We start from the raw sequence: 15,246 nt of genomic DNA, 5'->3' as shown, positions 1-15,246 counted from the left end.
TAGAGGAATTGGGCTTCAAAATGCTTAGAAAAGCCTTTCACAGAAGAAAATCAAGCACAACTTGCCACAGAAGAAAATCAAGCACAACTTGCTTCACAACCTCCACAAGGAGACAAACACCTAGATTACGAGTTTTGCGTTAGAGGCTGTGCGGTGCTAACGAGCAGTTTTGTCTCACCACTCACTTATCTGCAGCACTGGTATTACGAGTTTTCAGAAACCCGTTGTTAAAAGACAAGAAGTGAGCGTTGAGCAAATTTTTGCTCATTACCGCACTCCAATACCAGCGCTGCTTAAGTCAGCGGTGAGCTGGTGTAACGTGCTCGTGCACGATTTCCCCATAGGAATCAATGGGGAGAGCCAGCTGAAAAAAAATCTAACACCTGCAAAAAAGCAGCGTAAAACTCCTTAACACAGCCCCATTGATTCCTATGGGGAAATAAAATGTATGTCTATACCTAACACCCTAACATGAACCCTGAGTCTAAACACTTCTAATCATACACATATTAACCCCTAATTTGCCGCCCCTGACATCGCCGACACCTATATTATACTTATTAACCCCTAATCTGCCGCTCCGGACACTGCCGCCACCTACATTATACTTATGAACCACTAATCTGCTGCCCCCAACATCGCCGTAACCTACATTATATTTATTAACCCCTAATCTGCCACCCCCAATGTCGCCGCCACCTACCTACACTTATTAACCCCTAATCTGCCGCCCCCAGCATCGCCGCCACTATATTAAAGTTATTAACCCCTAAACCTAAGTCTAACCCTAAACCTAACACCCACTAACTTAAATATAATTTAAATAAATCTAAATAAATATTCCTATCATTACCTAAATTATTCCTATTTAAAACTAAATACTTACCTGTAAAATAAACCCTAAGCTAGCTACAATATAACTAATAGTTACATTGTAGCTAGCTTAGGATTTATTTTTATCTTACAGGCAAGTTTGTATTTATTTTAACTAGGTAGAATAATTATTAAATAGTTATTAACTATTTACTAACTACCTAGCTAAAACAAATACAAATTTACCTGTAAAATAAAACCTAACCTAAGTTACACTAACACCTAACACTACACTATAATTAAATAAATTAACTAAATTAAATACAATTACTTAAATTAAATTAAATTAGCTAAAGTACAAAAACAAACAAACACTAAATTACTGAAAATAATAAACAAATTACAGAAATTTAAACTAATTCCACCTAATCTAATAGCCCTATTAAAATAAAAAAGCTACCCCAAAATAAAAAAACCCTAGCCTAAACTAAAACTACCAATAGCCCTTAAAAGGGCCTTTTGCGGGGTATTGCCCCAAAGTAATCAGCTCTTTTACCTAACACTAACCCCCTGAAGATCGACTTACCGGGAGACGTCTTCATCCAAGCCGGGCGAAGTGGTCCTCCAGACGGGCAGAAGACTTCATCCAAGCTGGGCGAAGTGGTCCTTCAGACAGGCAGAAGTCTTCATCCAAGCCAGGCAGAAGTGGTCCTCCAGACGGGCAGAAGTCTTCATCCAGACGGCATCTTCTATCTTCATCCATCCGGCGCGGAGCGGGTCCATCTTCAAGACATCCGACGACTAAAATAGAATAAAGGTACCTTTATGTGACGTCATCCAAGATGGCGTCCCTTAGATTCCGATTGGCTGATAGAATTCTATCAGCCAATCGGAATTAAGGTAGAAAAAATCCTATTGGCTGATGTTCCAATCAACCAATAGAATGCGAGCTGATCCTGGATCAGCCAATAGGATTGAACTTCAATCCTATTGGCTGATTGCATCAGCCAATAGGATTTTTTCTACCTTAATTCCGATTGGCTGATAGAATTCTATCAGCCAATTGGAATCTAAGGGATGCCATCTTGGATGATGTCACTTAAAGGTACCTTCATTCTGTTTTAGTTGTCGGATGAAGAGGATGCTCTGCGTCGGATGTCTTGAAGATGGACCTTCTCCGCGCCAGATGGATGAAGATAGAAGATGCCGTCTGGATGAAGACTTCTGCCCGTCTGGAGGACCACTTCTGCCCGGCTTGGATGAAGACTTCTGCCCGTCTGGAGGACCACTTTGCCCGGCTTGGATGAAGATGTCTCCCGGTAAGTCGATCTTCAGGGGGTTAGTGTTAGGTTTTTTTAAGGGTGTATTGGGTGGGTTTTATTTTTTAGATTAGGGTTTGGGCAGCAAAAGAGCTAACTGCCCTTTTAAGGGCAATGCCCATCCAAATGCCCTTTTCAGGGTAATGGGGAGCTTAGGTTTTTTTAGATAGTATTTTATTTGGGGGGTTGGCTAGGGTTTTTTTATTTTGGGGGGGGCTTTTTATTTTAATATGGCTATTAGATTAGGTGTAATTAGTTTAATTTCTGTAATTTGTTTATTATTTTCAGTAATTTAGTGTTTGTTTGTTTTTGTAATTTAGCTAATTTAATTTAATTTAGGTAATTGTATTTAATTTAGTTAATTTATTTAATTATAGTGTAGTGTTAGGTGTTAGTGTAACTTAGGTTAGGTTTTATTTTACAGGTAAATTTGTATTTATTTTAGCTAGGTAGTTAGTAAATAGTTAATAACTATTTAGTAACTATTCTACCTAGTTAAAATAAATACAAACTTGCCTGTAAAATAAAAATAAACCCTAAGCTAGATACAATGTAACTATTAGTTATATTGTAGCTAGTTTAGGGTTTATTTTATAGGTAAGTATTTAGTTTTAAATAGGAATAATTTAGGTAATAATAGGAATATTTATTTAGATTTATTTGAATTATATTTAAGTTAGTGGGTGTTAGGTTTAGGGTTAGACTTAGGTATAGGGGTTAATAACTTTAATATAGTGGCGGCGACATTGGGGACGGCAGATTAGGGGTTAATAAATGTAGGTTGGTGGCGTCGATGTTAGGGATGGCAGATTAGGGGTTAATAATATTTAACTTATCTTTGTGAGGCGGGAATGCAGCGGTTTAGGGGTTAATATGTTTATTATAGTGGCGGTGACATTGGGGGCGGCAGATTAGGGGTTAAAAATTGTAGGTAGGTGGCGGCGACATTGGGGGTGGCAGATTAGGGGTTAATAAATATAATGTATCTGGCAGCGGTGTCCGGAGCGGCAGATTAGGGGTTAAAATTTTTATTTTAGTATTTGCAATGCTGGAGGGCCTCGGTTTAGGGGTTAATAGGTAGTTTATGGGTGTTAGTGTACTTTTTAGCACTTTAGTTATGAGTTTTATGCTACGGTGTTGTACCATAAAACTCATAACTACTGACTTTTAAATGCGTTAGGGATCTTGACAGGGTAGGCTGCACCGCTCACTTTTTGGCCTCCCAGGACAGACTCATAATACCGGCGCTATGGAAGTCCCATAGAAAAAAGACTTTACGAAGTTTACGTAAGTCATTTTGCGGTAAGGCCAAAAAAGTGTGCGGTACCCCTAAACCTTCAAGACTCGTAATACCAGCGGGCGTAAAAAAGCAGCGTTAAGACCTCTTAACGCTGCTTTTTCAGCCTAACACACAACTCGTAATCTAGCTGAAAGTTTGCAAAACTGAGGTATGAGTGAAGTGTGAGGTGTATTTACAGGCATTTTGAGGCTGGTAGGAATGTATATTCCATAAGTCACTAGCTCATGGACTCTTGCCACTTATATGAAAGAAATATGAAAGAAATATTTATGAAATACATATTCTGCTATGTGAAGGTTAGCGCACATGAGAATATGCAATCGGGTTTGCGCATGAGTTCTATTTTAGATTTTTTCCTCTCACTATTTTACTCTATTGACTTCTAAGGGGGAAACATGAATGAGCACGCAATATTCTAACTTTTGGCTTCTTGCGCTCGCCGGGTTAGCACGTAAGTGAAAACAACTCATAATACAAACGCACCCCGACGAACACGAAAAGCTTACTTCTAGCACCCTTAACGCTCGTGCGGGAGCATTAAATAGCACTCCACTTGAAATAAAGAATACTGACGGTTAGATTACGAGTTTTGCGGTAAGGTAAAAAAGCAGCGTTAACAGGTCTTAACTACCTTAACTACCTTAACTTACTACCGCTGCTATTATGAGTCTTGCAGGTTTAGGGGCCCTGCACACTTTTTGGCCTTACCGCAAAACGACTTACGTAAACTTCGGAAACCCTTTTTTCAATGGGACTTGCATAACACTGGTATTACGAGTCTGTCCTGGGAGGCCAAAAAGTGAGCGGTACACCCTCTACCTCCAAGATCCGTAACGCATTCTAAAGTCAGTAGTTATGAGTTTTATACTACAACGCTGTAGCATAAAACTTATAACTAAAGTGCTAAAAAGTACACTAACACCCATAAACTACCTATTAACCCCAAAACCGAGGCCCTCCCACATCGCAAACACTAATATAAAATTATTAACCCATAATCTGCCACTCCGGACATCGCCGCCACTATAATAAACATATTAACCCCTAAACCGCCGCACTCCCGCCTCGCAAACACTAGTTAAATAATATTAACCCCTAATCTGCCGCCCCTAACATCGCCGCCACCTACATTATATTTATTAACCCCTAATCTGCCGCCCCTAACGTCACCCCACTATATTAAATTTATTAAACCCTAAACCTACGTCTAACCCTAACCCTAACACCCCCTAATTGAAATATAATTTAAATAAATCTAAATAAAATTACTATCATTAACTACATTATTCCTATTTAAAACTAAATACTTACCTATAAAATAAACCCCAAGCTAGCTACAATATAACTAATAGTTACATTGTAGCTAGCTTAGGGTTTATTTTTATTTTACAGGCCAGTTTGCATTTATTTTAACTAGGTAGAATAGTTATTAAATAGTGATTAACTATTTAATAACTACCTAGCTAAAATAAATACAAATTTACCTGTAAAATAAAACCGAACCTAAGTTACACTAACACCTAACACTACACTACAATTAAATAAATTACCTACATTAAATAAATTAAATTAAATTAGCTAAATTACAAAAACAAACAAATACAGAAAATAAAAAAACAAATTACAGATCTTTAAACTAATTACACCTAATCTAATAGCTCTATCAAAATAAAAAAGCCCCCCCAAAATAAAAAAAAAACCTAGCCTAAACTAAACTACAAATAGCCCTTAAAAGGGCCTTTTGCGGGGCATTGCCCCAAAGAAATTAGCTCTTTTTCCTGTAAAAAAAAATACAAACACCCCCCAACAATAAAACCCACCACCCACACAACCAACCCCCCAAATAAAAAACTAACTAAAAAAACCTAAGCTCCCCATTGCCCTGAAAAAGGCATTTGGATGGGCATTGCCCTTTAAAGGGCATTTAGCTCTATTGCAAGCCCAAAGCCCTAACCTAAAAAATAAACCCACCCAATACACCCTTAAAAAAATCCTAACACTAACCCCTAAATATTCACTTACCGGGAGAAGTCTTCATCTAAGCGGCAAGATGTCCTCAACGAAGCCGGCAGAAGTGGTCCTCCAGACGGGCAGAAGTGGTCCTCCAGACGGCATCTTCTATCTTCATCCTTCCGGCGTGGAGCGGGTCCATCTTCAAGACATCCGACGCGGATCATTCTCTTCAAACGACGGCTTCTTCGTAATGAATATCTCTTTAAGTGATGTCATCCAAGATGGCGTCCCTTAGATTCCGATTGACTGATAGAATTCTATCAGCCAATCGGAATTTAGGTAGAAAAAATCCTATACAATCAGCCAATAGGATTGAGCTTGCATTCCAATAGAATGCCAGCTCAATCCTATTGGCTGATTGCATCAGCCATTAGGATTTTTTCTACCTTAATTCCGATTGGCTGATAGAATTCTATCAGCCAATCGGAATATAAGGAACGCCATCTTGGATGACGTCACTTAAAGAGATATTCATTATGAAGAAGCCATCGTTTGAAGAGGATGCTCCGCGTCGGATGTCTTGAAGATGGACTCGCTCCGCACCGGAAAGGATGAAGATAGAAGATGCCGTCTGGATGAAGACTTCTGCCCGTCTGGAGGACCACTTCTGCCGGCTTCGTTGAGGACATCTTGCCGCTTGGATGAAGACTTCTCCCGGTAAGTGAATGTTAGGATTTTTTTAAGGGTGTATTGGGTGGGTTTATTTTTTAGGTTAGGGCTTTGGGCCTGCAATAGAGCTAAATGCCCTTTAAAGGGCAATGCCCATCCAAATGCCCTTTTCAGGGCAATGGGGAGCTTAGGTTTTTTTTAGTTAGTATTTTATTTGGGGGGTTGGTTGTGTAGGTGGTGGGTTTTACTGTTTGGGGGGGTGTTTGTATTTTTTTTTTACAGGAAAAAGAGCTGATTTCTTTGGGGCAATGCCCCGCAAAAGTCCTTTTAAGGGCTTTTGGTAGTTTAGTTTAGGCTAGGGGTTTTTTTATTTGGGGGGGGGGGGGGCTTTTTATTTTGATAAGGCTATTAGATTAGATTAGGTGTAATTAGTTTAAAAATCTGTCATTTGTTTTTTTATTTTCTGTAATTTAGTGTTTGTTTGTTTTTGTAATTTAGCTAATTTAATTTAATTTATTTAATTGTATTTAATGTAGGTAATTTATTTAATTGTAGTGTAGTGTTAGGTGTTAGTGTAACTTAGGTTAGGTTTTATTTTACAGGTAAATTTGTATTTATTTTAGCTAGGTAGTTAGTAAATAGTTAATAACTATTTAATAACTATACTACCTAGTTAAAATAAATACAAACTGGCCTGTAAAATAAAAACCCTAAGTTAGCTACAATGTAACTATTAGCTATATTGTAGCTAGCTTAGGTTTTATTTTACAGGTAAGTATTTAGTTTTAAATAGGAATAATGTAGTTAATGATAGTAATTTTATTTATATTTATTTAAATTATATTTAAGTTAGGGGTGTTAGGGTTAGGGTTAGACTTAGGTTTAGGGGTTAATAAATTTAATATAGTGGCGGCGACGTTGGGGGCAGCAGATTACGGTTTAATAAATATAATGTAGGTGGCGGCGGTGTACGGAGCGGCAGATTAGGGGTTAATAAGTATAATGCAGGTGTCAGCGATGTTGGGGCGGCAGATTAGGGGTTAATAAGTGTAAGATTAGGGGTGTTTAGATTCGGGGTTCATGTTAGGGTGTTAGGTGTAAACATAAAATGTGTTTCCCCATAGGAATCAATGGGGCTGCGTTACTGAGATTTACGCTGCTTTTTGGCAGGTGTTAGACTTTTTCTCAGCTGGCTCTCCCAATTGATGTCTATGGGGAAATCGTGCACGAGCACGAACAACCAGCTCACCGCTGACTTAAGCAGCGCTGGTATTGGAGTGCGGTATGGAGCACAATTTTGCTCTACGCTCACTTTTTGCCTTTTAGTGCCGGGTTTGTAAAAACCTGTAATACCAGCGCTGCAGGTATGTGAGCGGTAAGAAAAAACTGCTCATTAGCACCGCACAGCTCCTAACGCAAAACTCGCAATCTGGCCGTGAGAATTTTCTTTATTTTCTTTGTATTATTTTTTCCTTATATTTTCTTAATTATTCTTGTAAACAAAAATGATATGAAATTTAAATGTTAACAAATAGTAAATAAACAAAAATAACATGAAATGTAAATGTTAATATATAGTAAAGTAATAGATAGTATATCGTCTAGATTCCTGCATGATTTGAAAGTAAATGTTTATACTTTGCAGTTGGAAAAGAGCTTTGATTGCAAAAATGTTACATTCCAAAGAAACTATGACACCTGGCACAAAATCACACCGCATTCTATTTATCTACATTTATGTCGCTCCAACATTTAATCTAATGCGTTTTTTTTTAAACACATTTCATTTCTGAAATATATGGATGCATTCAGAGATGGCATCCAGAATTTGTAGAATATATATTGCCTGTTCATACACTGTTAACTTTATGGAATCTGTTGACATGGAGAATTTTAATAACCATTTTTACAAAAAAACATGAAAATCGATTAAAAAAAAAAAAGAACATTGTGATAATACATATTACATTGCTATAGTTATTTTGTAACTACTATGTTACAAAATTAAAATGAAGTGTAAGCCCAGCATAGCAAATAATGATTTACAACATTTTTACTGTTATCACTGATAACGCTGGCATGAAAAAAACATTTAATCCTCTTGCAATATTTTCCCATCTGTGCTACCAAAATGAAATAGTCTGAGCATTGTTGCTTAATTTTGCAGCTCAATTGACCATCTTAAATAAATAAAATGGAAACTCAGAACGCAATTAGATAACTAGCGAAGCCTTGGTTGACAATTTTGATTGATGTGATTCCAAGTAGTACATTGAAAGTAAACTGTTGCAAAGTAGCCAATTCTTTACTGCCATGGTACTGCAATGTGTAAATATATACAGTACATATATATATATATATATATATATATATATATATATACATACACAAAACACGGAAGGGGACTGCACTCTCCGACCGGACCGGGTACACATCCCATGACCCTGCAATATGCTCAGCCCTGGGTGCTCACTGGCACTCACAGGAAGCTGTGCTGTGACCAGAGTCACAGTCAGTTAACCCCAGACAGGTCTAGGTGCAAGAACAAATAGGGAAAATTACAAAAAAAATTGATACAACACACAGAGAAAGTCCAGCACTCACAAGCTTTCAGCTAAGATTAAAAACAAAAATGGAAGGGTTAGTTACCGCATTTGGCCAAATGGGACAAGCCCAGGTACCATGTCAAGGTCCCTTCCAAAAACATGGGACCCTAAAACAGCCACACAATGCAAGCTCTCAATCCAACAAACTGGGAACAAGGGAAGAGTGCACAGGCTTATGTAATCGCCCCAGACATATACAAAACACAAAAGGGGACTGCACTCTCAGACCGGACCGTGTACACATCCCATGACCCTGCAATATGCTCAGCCCTGGGTGCTCACTGGCACTCACAGAAAGCTGTGCTGTCCCAAGAGTCACCGGCAGTTAACCCCAGACAGGTCTAGGTGCAAGAACCATAGGGAAAATTACAAAACAAATTGATACAACACACAGAGAAAGTCCAGCACTCACTTACAAGCTTTCAGCTAAGATTAAAAGCAAAAATGGAAGGGTGTCAGGGTACCAGGAATCAGACTGAGACGAGAAGTGCAAAAATAATCTCACCTTTATAAATAGCAAAAAATAATAAAAAGTCCACAAGTCAAATAACAAGCCAGGAATCAAAACCAGAGCTGGTAGTCAGACGAGCCGAGTCAGGAGCCAAAGCAAATAGTCAGACAAGCCGAGTCAGGAGCCAAAGCGAGTAGTCAGACGAGCCAGAATCAGGAACAAGGAGAACAGCAGAGTCAGGAACAAGTCAGGGATCAGGAACCAGGAGGGACGTCAGACAGCCAGGTAATACACAGGAGCTCTCACAAACAGGTCTGAGACAACGCAAGGGCAAAGCATACTGAACAGAGGCTCTTTAAATAATAAGTTATGACATCACAATTCTGAGACTAAAACCTGTCTCACACGGATGATGTACACCAGTCTGGCCATAAAAGGAAGTGCAGGAAATGAGCAGCATCACACAGTATGCACCAGAGTCAGCAAGGGAGGTGAGTAAAATGGCTGCCAGCAGCACATGGCAAACAAAGCAGGGAAAAAACCCTGACAGTACCCTCCCCTCAACGACCCCTCCCCCACAGGAGGACAAAAGGCTTATTGGGGAAATGGGCATGGAAGGCACGGAGGAGGGCGGGAGCATGAACATCAGAGGAGGGAACCCATTAACGCTCCTCTGGACCATAGCCCCTCCAGTGAACCAAATACTGTACACGGCCCCTGGACATACGAGAGTCAATAATGCTGCTGACCTCATACTCCTCATGGTTGTCAACAAAGATAGGACGAGGACGAGGCAACACAGTGGTAAACCGATTATAAACCAATAGTTTCAAGAGGAAGACATGGAAAACATTGGAGATGCGCATTGCAGGAGTAAGGTCAAGAACGTAGGCCACAGGATTGACCCGTCGGAGTATTCTAAAAGGACCAACATAATGGGGAGCCAGTTTATTGGAAGGCACACGAAGGTTCAAGACAGCCAAACTCTCTCACCAACCTAGTAGGAAGGCGCGTGCAGACGCTTATAATCAGTCTGGAACTTTTGGCACTGCATAAAACGATGAAGGCAATCCTGAATCTGCACCCACGTGGAACGGAGTTGCCGAAAATGCTCCTCCAAAGCCGGAATACCCTGAGACATGAATGAATCGGGCAACAAGGATGGTTGAAACCCATAATTCATCATGAACGGGGATAACTTGGAGGAAGCATTAATAGCACTATTATGAGCAAACTCTGCCCAAGGTAACAGTTCAGACCAATTATTGTGGTGATCTGAGACATAGCGATGGAGGAACTGTTCCAGAGCTTGATTAGACTGTTCTGCAGCCCCATTGGATTGAGGGTGATATGCAGAGGAGAAGGAAAGCTGGATCCCCATTTGAGCACTAAAGGAACGCCAAAATCTGGAGACAAACTGGCTACCCCGGTCCGACACTATCTCCTTGGGTAACCCATGTAAACGGAAGACCTCCCGGGCAAAAATTAAAGCAAGCTCCTGAGCGGTAGGCAACTTCTTCAAGGGAATACAATGTGACATTTTAGAAAAACAGTCAACCACCATAAGGATAACAGTATTGCCATTGGAAACAGGGAGCTCGACAATGAAGTCCATGGAAAGATGTGTCCAAGGATGCTCACCATTAGTAATAGGTTGAAGAAGACCCACAGGAAGACGTCGAGGAGTTTTATTCTGTGCACAGAGCTTGATTAGACTGTTCCGCAGCCCCATTGGATTGAGGGTGATATGCCGAGGAGAAGGAAAGCTGGATCCCCATTTGAGCACAAAAGGAACGTCAAAATCTGGAGACAAACTGGATACCCCGGTCCGACACTATCTCCTTGGGTAACCCATGTAAACGGAAGACCTCCCGGGCAAAAATTAAAGCAAGCTCCTGAGCGGTAGGCAACTTCTTCAAGGGAATACAATGTGACATTTTAGAAAAACAGTCAACCACCATAAGGATAACAGTATTGCCATTGGAAACAGGGAGCTCGACAATGAAGTCCATGGAAAGATGTGTCCAAGGACGCTCACCATTAGTAATAGGTTGAAGAAGACCCACAGGAAGACGTCGAGGAGTTTTATTCTGTGCACAAACTGAGCAGGAGGCAACATACGCAGCAACATCAGAACAAAGACCTGGCCACCAGAATTGTCAAGTGACAGACCAAATCATTTGGTTCTTGCCTGGGTGACCTGCGGCTTTAGGATAGAGGTAAGTGTGCAAAAGTTTAGTTCGAAGATTCTCAGGAACAAAACACTTACCACTAGGTTTCTCAGGAGGTGCATTGGTTTGTGAAGCCAGGATCTCCTCCCCCAAGGAAGAAGTCAAATTAGTATGTATGGTAGCCAAAATATGGTCAGGAGGTATAACTGGTGTAGGTACAGACTCCTCCTTTGACAGAGGCGAAAATTGTCGAGAGAGGGCATCAGCCCTAACATTCTTACTACCAGGCAGGTAGGAGACCACATAATTAAACCGAGACAAAAATAGCGCCCATCTGGCCTGTCGGGCGACAAACGTTTTGCTTCAGATAGATAAGTTAAATTCTTGTGGTCAGTAAGAATGAGCACTGGCACGCTAGTACCCTCGAGAAGATGCCTCCATTCCTTGAGTGCCAAAATTATAGCCAGTAATTCCCTGTCGCCAATTTCATAATTGCACTCCGCTGGAGACAATTTCTTAGAGAAGAAACCACACTGATGCAAGGAACCATTAGGCGTAGGACGTTGAGACAAGAGGGCACCTACTCCAGTCTCAGATGCATCGACCTCAAGAATGAAAGGCAGGACAGGGTTAGGATGAGCCAGAACTGGAGTGGCAGCAAAGGCAGTCTTAAGACTATCAAAGGCCTTAATGGTAGTAGGTGACCAATGGAGTGGATCATTCTCTTTACGGGTCATGTCTGTGATAGGTTTGACCAAGGAAGAAAAGTTTTTAATAAACTTTCTATAGTAATTGGCGAACCCCAAAAAACGTTGAATAGACCAAAGACCAACTGGGCGAGGCCACTGCAGAACTGCAGATAACTTGTCAGGATCCATGGAGAACCCTGCAACAGAGATAACATAACCTAGGAAGGTTACTTGAGTCTGATGGAACTCACATTTCTCGAGTTTACAAAACAGGCCGTTCTCACGTAGTCTCTGAAGAACCCGTGTAACATCAGAACAATGAGCCTCAAGTGTGGGTGAGTGTATGAGGATGTCGTCTAAGTACACCACAACACACTGTTGCAACATATCTGGTAGGACATCATTAATAAATTCCTGGAAAACAGCAGGAGCATTACATAGGCCAAAGGGCATTACAAGATACTCATAATGCCCGCTCCTGGTGTTAAATGCTGTTTTCCATTTGTGGCCCTCCTTGATCCTAACGAGATTGTACGCTCCTCTCAAATCAAGTTTAGTAAAGACCGTAGCTCCCTTGAGGTGGTCAAAGAGTTCCGTAATGAGCAGAATAGGGTAAGCAGTCTTAATGATAAGACGATTAAGAACCCTATAATCGATGCATGGTCTTAACTCGCCACCCTTTTTCTTCACAAAGAAGAAGCCAGCCCCTGCAGGAGAGTAGGATTTGAGAATGATCCCCTGCGACAGAGCATCGGCAACATACTTCTCCATAGCACAATTCTCTGCAAAAGAGAGAGGGTAATACCGGCCCCAAGGAGGAATGACTCTGGGTTGTAGATCTATGGCACAATCGTAAGACCGGTGAGGAGGCAACGTACCGGCACGCACCTTGTCAAAAACATCTAGGAACTCTCGGTACTCCTCTGGCAATTGAGATACCGAAGAAGTGCACAAGAATTTAACTGGTTTCCAAAGAGAAGTGGAAATACATTGCAGAGACCATGACAAAATTTCGGACCTGCGCCAGTCAAGACTGGGATTGTGCTTTTGGAGCCAGGGATAACCCAGAACAACCAGAAAATGCGTAGAATTTATCACCTGAAACTGTAGGGTTTCAAAATGGAGAGCCCCAACAGCCATGGATAACGGAGCAGTTTAGTGAGTAACGAGTGCAGGCTGAAGGGGCCTGCCATCAATGGCCTCAATAGCAAGCGGAACGGACCGAGGCAAAACAGGAATGGAGTGCTTTGATACAAAATCACTGTCAATAAAATAGCCCGCAGCAGAGTCAACAAGAGCCTGGGTGACTATGGAGGAGTCCACCCATGAAAGGACAACCATGACCAAAGGTTTCTCCTTTAGCGGTTACGGGGATGAGGATAAACCACCCAAGGTCTGCCCCCAACAGGACCTTAGGTGTGAGCATTTTCCTGTTATGTAGGACAAGACTTCAAAAGGTGGCTCTGTAACCCACAATAGAGGCAGAGCCCCTCCCTCCTCCTAAAGGCCCTCTCCGCTGCGGAGAGACACGTGAATCCCAACTGCATTGGCTCAGCAGTACATGGTGACTCGGGACCAGAAGGCATGGGAGGAGAGGGAGGCATGGGTGGGAACGAACACGTAGGAGACAACGGAACAGGAGGCTTACGCAAGCGCTCCTTTATAGAGGGCCTCTCACTAAGTCTGATGTCAATTAGGATCAAAAATGACACCAATGCCTCGAGATCTTCTGGTAAATATCTGGCAGCAACTTCGTCTTTAATCGCATCAGAGAGTCCATGAAAGAAGGCGGCAACAAGGGCTTCATTGTTCCAACCTACCTCTGCGGCAAGCGTACGGAACTCAATGGCATACTTAGCAACAGATCTTGTACCTTGCTGAATGGACATGAGTCGTTTAGCAACAGAGGAGAGAGGAGGAGGGCATCAAATACCCTGCGAAAGGAGGCCACAAATTCAGGGTAATTTGAAATCACAGGTTTATTAATCTCCCACAAGGGATTAGGCGAGGTAAGAGATGTGTCAGAGAGTAACGAGATGAGAAATCCCACCTTAGCTCTGTCAGAGGGAAACGCCTGAGGTAACATCTCAAAGTAAATGCCCACCTGGTTCAAAAACCCTCTGCACTGATTAGGATCGCCTCCATATCGCTGAGGTAGAGGTGCAGACCCGGACATGCTCCTGGTAGGACTAGGTGCAGCAGCGGAAACAGGAGCAGCCATAACTTGCGGGACACTTTGGTCCAAATGTGCAGTGCGAGTCAGCAGGGTTTGCAGGGCTAGAGCAAATTGATCCAAGCGGTGATCCTGTTCATCCATCCTGGAAATTATGGCAGGTAAAGGTGGATTATTAGCACCATCAGTATTCATGGCCCTTGCGTAATGTCAAGTTACCAGGAATCAGACTGAGACGAGAAGTGCAAAAATAATCACACCTTTATAAATAGCAAAAAATAATAAAAAGTTCACAAGTCAAATAACAAGCCAGGAATCAAAACCAGAGCTGGTAGTCAGACGAGCCGAGTCAGGAGCCAAAGCGAATAGTCAGACGAGCCGAGTCAGGAGCCAAAGCGAGTAGTCAGACAAGCCGGAATCAGGAACAAGGAGAACAGCAGAGTCAGGAGCAAGCCAGGGATCAGGAACCAGGAGGGACATCAGACAGCCAGGTAATACACAGGAGCTCTCACAAACAGGTCTGAGACAACGCAAGGGCAAAGCATACTTAACAGAGGCTCTTTAATAATAAGTTATGACATCACAATTCTGAGACTGAAACCTGTCTCACACGAATGATGTACACCAGTCTGGCCATAAAAGGAAGTGCAGGAAATGAGCATCATCACACAGTATGCACCAGAGTCAACAAGAGAGGTGAGTAAAATGGCTGCCAGCAGCACATGGCAAACAAAGCAGGGAAAAAAACCCTGACAAAGGGTTAGTTACCGCATTTGGCCAAATGGGACAAGCCCAGGTACCACGTCAAGGTCCCTTCCAAAAACCTGGGACCCTAAAACAGCCACAAAATGCAAGCTCTTAATCCAACAAACTGGGAACAAGTGAAGAGTGCACAGGCTTATGTAATCACCCCAGACATATAAAAAAACACAAAAGGGGACTACACTCTCAGACTGGACCCGGTACACATCCCATGACCCTGCAACATGCTCAGCCCTAGGTGCTCACTGGCACTCACAGGAAGCTGTGCTGTCCCCAGAGTCACAGGCAGTTAACCCCAGACAGGTCTAGGTGCAAGACCAATAAGGAAAATTACAAAACA

Source organism: Bombina bombina, chromosome 3 (genome assembly GCF_027579735.1).
Source record: "Bombina bombina isolate aBomBom1 chromosome 3, aBomBom1.pri, whole genome shotgun sequence".
Taxonomy (NCBI): Eukaryota; Metazoa; Chordata; class Amphibia; order Anura; family Bombinatoridae; genus Bombina; species Bombina bombina.
Note: the sequence above shows the minus strand (reverse complement) of the source record.